General features: G+C 39.7%; 1 long non-coding RNA gene across 3 annotated transcripts; it reads right to left on the bottom strand.

Moving 5' to 3' along the window:
* Positions 1-1,250: 1,250 nt before the first annotated feature.
* Positions 1,251-5,689, bottom strand: LOC137474789 (uncharacterized). Of its 3 annotated transcripts, none has more exons than XR_010999486.1 (4): positions 5,520-5,687; positions 5,214-5,316; positions 4,664-4,828; positions 1,251-1,817 (listed from the first exon to the last, which is right to left on the bottom strand). It is a non-coding gene; the product is annotated as an uncharacterized lncRNA (long non-coding RNA). The 3 variants fall into 3 exon arrangements; XR_010999487.1 differs by lacking the exon at positions 1,251-1,817 and adding an exon at positions 2,243-2,378 and having other exon boundaries at positions 5,520-5,689; XR_010999485.1 differs by lacking the exon at positions 1,251-1,817 and having other exon boundaries at positions 4,479-4,828; positions 5,520-5,675.
* Positions 5,690-6,093: the final 404 nt, after the last annotated feature.

The raw sequence follows: 6,093 nt of genomic DNA, 5'->3' as shown, positions 1-6,093 counted from the left end.
GACCATTTCCTTTTTGAGTTGACTGCCAAAATTATAACAAAGCCAAAAACTTTGAAGAGAGCAGAACAGATGGCATATGGGTTTGCAGACCTCTGCTATGATGCTGGTCCTAGTTGATGCCAAACTGGTGTGCCCTAATTGTCTAATGTGGCTACCCTGCAGAGAGCATATAAGCTGAGAAACAGACCTTGATAGGAACCAAAATTGAAGGCAAAGTATCTTCTCAACCAGAAGTCATCTGGCTCCATTTTGCATTCTGCAAATTAGCACCTCAGTGTCTATCATTACAAGTCTGGGGAATGACTTGGTCCCACTAACGTGTTTTCAAGCAGTTAACTACAAAATGTAGCTGGCACCAGTTGAAAAGTCCCTGAAATCAGCTAATTGCTTTACTCCCTTGCCGTGAGCTCCATGGGTTGTTCCGCTTCTCATATCATTCATCTACTTTTAGTCTTGCAAGCCTCAGCCTGCTCACCTGCACTGCTGCAGGGAGGTCAGAGGGGACACAGAAAACCTCATTCAGCCCCAAGACCTTTCATTAAAGTCTGCATGATACTCTTACAGATGAGCGTGTTGCAGGCCACTTACCAACAGGACAAATGCAAGAAAGTCCTTGCTAGCAATGGGGTAAGTGTTTCTGGGATGGATATCAGACTTTTTGCAGCCCAGATGGCTTGCAGCAGGATGGAACTAGAAAAAGCACTGAGATTCTTAGCAATGAGGTGAATGAAACAACATGCATCTCTCTTCCCAAGTATTAAGTGACAGAACAAAAGAATATGGTCTCAAGTAACACAGAGGAGGTTCAGATTGGATATTTGGAAAAATTTCTTCACTGAAAGGGCTGTCAAGCATTGGAACAGGCTGCCCAGGAAAGTGGTGGAATTGTCATCCCCGGAGGTATTTAGAAGATGTGAAGATGCCGTGCTTAGAGGCATGGTTTAGTGGTGGGCTTGGTAACACTGGGTAACAGTTGGACTCTAAGACTTTAAGGGTCTTTTCCAACCTAAATGATTCTATAATTTTGTGAATATACATGAGGGCCTTTGGAGGCACCACAATGCCTGCAGGAAGAACATGGATGGTCACCTCTGCTGTGCTGTGTTGACCGTCAACTGAAATCATACAAGCGCCTACCTGAAAACATCACCACATACCCAAGTGTGCTGAAAATCTGCCAGTGCCTCCATTTTAAGTCAGTTACCTGAGAGCCTAAGCAAAAGTTTCCAAGGGTACTGAAACATCATGTTTCAAGAGAAATAAACCTCCACTTCAGGTCCATTGCACTTGTGAAGTAACCCAGCCTTACTCCTCAAGAAGGCTCCAGCAGATTTGCTGTGGTCTAAGCACTCACTCTTCCCTTGACTGAGATAAGTTCAACTACACTTGCAGCTGTATCCACCTTGGGCACAGCAGATGGTGCAGAAGCCTGGCCTGTGCACTGCTTCCCTGGAGGGGTGCTCTTCAGGAAATGTTAGGAGCCACCTCTGTTCCCATTCAGCCACAAAGCTCCCTCTGAGAGCTCCTCTGGGGCTGTACACTTAAAACTTGATTGCTCCACTTGGTGCTGCTTCTCTCTCCTTCATCCCACTCCAGCCATCCCTGCTTCTCATGAAGAGACTCTTGCAGCATCAAATTCCTCTCCCCATCTATCCACAAGGCACGTGGTTTTATTTTGGCTGATTCAGCAGAGATGACAGTGTGTTCAGGCCCTGCTCAAGACAGCTTAACTACTCCTCATAGCTATCCTCAGTGAACACTAATGTTTACAGCCACATGATAACGCTAAGAAACAACTGTTCTGCTTCTTCTCATTTCTGTTTAAAAATAAAAGTAAATAATAAAATCAAGTAAATGGAATGCAAAAAATTGTCCCAGCAGTTCAAGAGAGAATCATTAAGGCTGGAAAAGGCCTCTAAGTGCATAGAACCCAGCCGTTAACCCCACACCACTGCGTTCAACACTAAACAATGTCTAGATATATTTAGGTGATATCATCACTTCTCTTTGTCATTAAAAATCTTCAAAAGGACAGAATTTGATTTTCCAAATTGACTAAGCCATTCTACAGGTCTTCTATTCCTGTTTTTTCTACTACCCAAGAAATATACTTAGACTGTAACAACCACAGTACTTCCCTATTAAAATGCTCATGGCCTTTGTGCATCATAACCAATGACATGGTGAATTATCTACCAACAACTGCAGTACAGAACATATCAAAATTGTACAGTAAATAAAAAATGGTAATAAATGACCAGTACCACTCTCACGCTGACTATGTGTGTTCTCCTCTTAAAAGTTTATCATATATTCAGTCCCTATGTAGACAGCTGTGCCTCTCTGGTTAAATTAAAACAAAGATTGTTTATTTCCATCTCTAAAATAACACAAGGTGAATTAGAAGGTGGGATAATGCTCTCTGTTAAAGAATTTGTAGATATAAGAAGCAAAAACACACTGCACAACCTGGCTAAGATTCTGTATATTTACCATCATAAAAGAAGCAAAAAATAATCTAAGCACCTCTCAATTAAAATAATAAATAAATGTTGTTATTTCTAGTTGTACAATTACCAAATTTTCTCTACCTTGGACTGTTCTCTGCCTTTCAGTGTTTGGCATGACTGACACCTCGGATATTGATAAAACATCATATTTTTGAAAACCCGTTACAGATAAAGTAAATGCATGCCAGATTTTGAGATCTTTTATTTGTCTTTTACTAATCTGGTTTCCTTTTAAATAGGATTTTTAAAACCCACATCAGAATATATTAATGAAGGAAATCCAAAACTGCTTTGCAAACTTGTATGTCTTTCCAGGCAAGAGATAATTGCTTTCTGTATGAATTTTAAAGGCCACTGCTCAGTGACAATGACTGGACGTTCAGAAGAGCTATCTTAAACATGCAGGCAAAGAAAAAACAACAACATGCCAGCAGCACTCTTAGGGACTTAGTAGAAGTAGAAGTAGAATCCTCAAGGCCCAGCTCAGTCCAATCTGTCAGAGGAGAATGCCAGGGGAAAACACTGAACTTAAAAAGTAAGTGATTTACAACCTCCTTCTCATAAAAAGAGTGTCACTGTTCTTACAGGCTAAAAAAGAGGTGCAAGTATAGTGGGCCACTGAGCTAAAAATGCAGTACAAATGAATTTCCATAATCTCAGCCAGGAAAATCCTGCAGCTGGGAATATCTTAGTCCTGCAAAGCATTAGGCTACCTTTGATATACGTATCATGTATCTGTTGAATGAATTGGTACTTCAAAAATACATTTTAATGTAGAAAAATGACAGGCAGGACTTGGAGATAAGGGAAAACATAAGGATTAATTTTGTGTTATTTCACCTTCTTTTAATTTGCCCTTTGTCTGCCATTCTTCTCCTTCTCAAGGATTTGGGCTCTAAAAGCCAGTGTAGTGATTAAGACTATTTTGTGTGGTTTGTATAAAGCTTTTTCTTCCCTCTATAATCTGTATGTCTCACAGACAATGCTTGAATCCCAAGCAATTACTTCAGTATTGCTTTATCATATGTGTCAATAGGGTTTAATCCACTGCCATTCATTGAACTGCTGAATCTGGGCTTGGGGAAAAAAAATTATCTTTTGTAAAACATATGCACCAAACAGTAATGATAACCAAAACTCCCCTAATCAAATATTCCCCTCTGGTCCTTTTGGAGCTTCTGTTCCTCAAGCTTCACAAGTCTTTTGCTTTGAGTCATTCCTGCAGCCTACCCTAGTTTAAAGCTTCTGTATAACACAACTATTTGTGCTGCTGTAGATCATGCTGATTTCTTATTAGTGCACCTGCAGATCCCTAAACCTGCTGTCACAAATGCCCAATGAGTAACTGATAGTTTTGCAGAGTTTAAGATTAATTTCTGTCCCAGGTGCCTAAAAACACAAATGGGTATCTAGTGGGATTCTCAAATGCCCAGCATCACCTAGACCTCATCGCTTTTATAATTTTGTCTGTATTTTCAAAAGATAGTTTTAACTCTTTTTCAGGCCTTCAGGGTCAAGCTAGTACACAAACTAAAAACAAAAAGAGAAATTATAATACATTTTTGCAAAGTCAATAACGTTTGAAATATGGAACTTCTATTTAGGCACTGTTAAAAATGGAAAAGCCCTCCTTCTATTAACCCATATTGTTTACCTAATAAATAAACTATGACTTATGGTTTTAGAAGAAATTTCTATTTTCTTATAGTTTCTCATCATGTAGAAGTTCCTGCAAAGCTGCTGCATCATTCATTCAAACTCACATGAAGCAACGAAAGAAAACATAAGTACATGAATAATCAGAGAAGTGCTTATTAAACCACTTAGACATTGTCCATCTGCTGATGGCAAAGAGCTGATATAACTTGATACAGCCAGGGGCTGTACTCGGCATATCTCATGAGACATCTACATTCTGCAAATATGTATAACTGGAATTTCTTACAACAATAGAAACAAAGCCATTAATAATTTTTTGCAGATTAGGATCATATAAAAAGCACAAGTTTTTGTAAAGTCTCACAAAAGTACATAATTAACTAGTACTGCTGTCTCCTGGCTACTGAAGCAGGCAGGAAGAAGGCTGAACATTCTTTGGACCACCAAACATGCACAACTATAATTGCTCTTTTTGTAGTATGTCAGTATCATACCTGGCAAACTCTGGTACTTCACCACCCCATTTTATTTTGTGCAGAAAATGGTTCTGGGTAGAGTTTCAGCTGACAGATCTTTCCTTTGACATCTCTTGGTGTCTGCTCCTTTTTCCTCTCCAGCCAGTCAGTGAGAAAATTGTGGATTTTGGTAGTAACCAAGCACTGCATGAAAGAGATTAATACGATCAAGCATAAAATATCAATGCAATTGAGCATAGTGGTCTAATGTCACTCCTGCCTTCAAACATACCAAATATATGCAATATTTTAGACTGAAATTCTTCTTTTTATCTTAGTTTCCCCAGGAAGTTAGGAAATATATTTGCAAATACACTACATCTTCAGATACATTTCTTTCTCTCTCTCTTCAAACAATTTTGAACCTTAAAGGTCAAATTTATTTAATAATAATCATATATAATAGAAGACTTTACTATTGACTTCACTGTACTGATAGCATGGAATCTTCCTCCCCCTATGGACAGGAGCAACCCCATACCTAAGGCTACTTCCCCAGCCCTCTATCAGACCAGAGACCAGAACTTACCTGAAATCTCTTCTTTCCAAGAGATTTGTATCACTCATATAAGTGGAAAGAGTTCGCTCAGATCCACCATGGGAATTTTCTTTTCAACAGGCAATTTCATTTTCTGCAAATTTCAAACAAGTGAAAAGATCAGTGTTTATTTTTCTGCCAAAAGAACGCAAAGCACATAACCAAAACAATCAAGACAGAGTAGAAAACATTGTAACATTAGGTACATTACTCCCATGCCTCCAGGAGCATGATTTTATTTTAAACATGGCATTGCAAAGAATGTATAGAGAAGCTAATCCCTAATATTTATTTTACCTCTTGACTGGTCCTTGTATCACCCTTCACTGATCCTTGCACCATCACATGATGGAGTGCAGCAAATTACATCCACCAACAGCCAACTCCAGATGCTAACAGCTACTAATTAGGGAGAGAGGGAGAACACTGTTTTTTTGCTACCTGTTGCCATAGCATTTAATAGACTCTGCGCCCTCAAACCCCAGTTTCCCACCCCTCCTGGCCCACAGGTGCCATTAGTAGAGAATAATGGTTCCCAAGCTGAGGTCTGCAGATCGCAGATGAGCTGCAAAGCCTCACTTTGAAAGGTTCCCTAATTGGCAGCACACACGTGTTTTCCCAGCTGCTGCAGTGTATTAATGCTCCTGCCTTAGCTGGGTGAAAGCAGGTATGTTCTCCAGCATGTGAAAGGCCCATGTTAGGTCCAGCTGCTGCTTATTTGTCTGGGGAACTTAGAGCAGAGGAGTTCAATTGAGGAATTTCTTGTTGAGCAGCAGCAATATGTTTCTTCAATAACAAGCTGTGTCTAGAGGCAGTACTTCAAAGCTTTCCTGGTTCATGTTATGAGCTTTCAATTCTATCAAACCAGGAC

The sequence above is a fragment of the Anomalospiza imberbis genome, chromosome 5 (assembly GCF_031753505.1).
Source record: "Anomalospiza imberbis isolate Cuckoo-Finch-1a 21T00152 chromosome 5, ASM3175350v1, whole genome shotgun sequence".
Classification (NCBI taxonomy): Eukaryota; Metazoa; Chordata; class Aves; order Passeriformes; family Viduidae; genus Anomalospiza; species Anomalospiza imberbis.
This window is presented reverse-complemented; position numbering and strand designations above follow the sequence as displayed.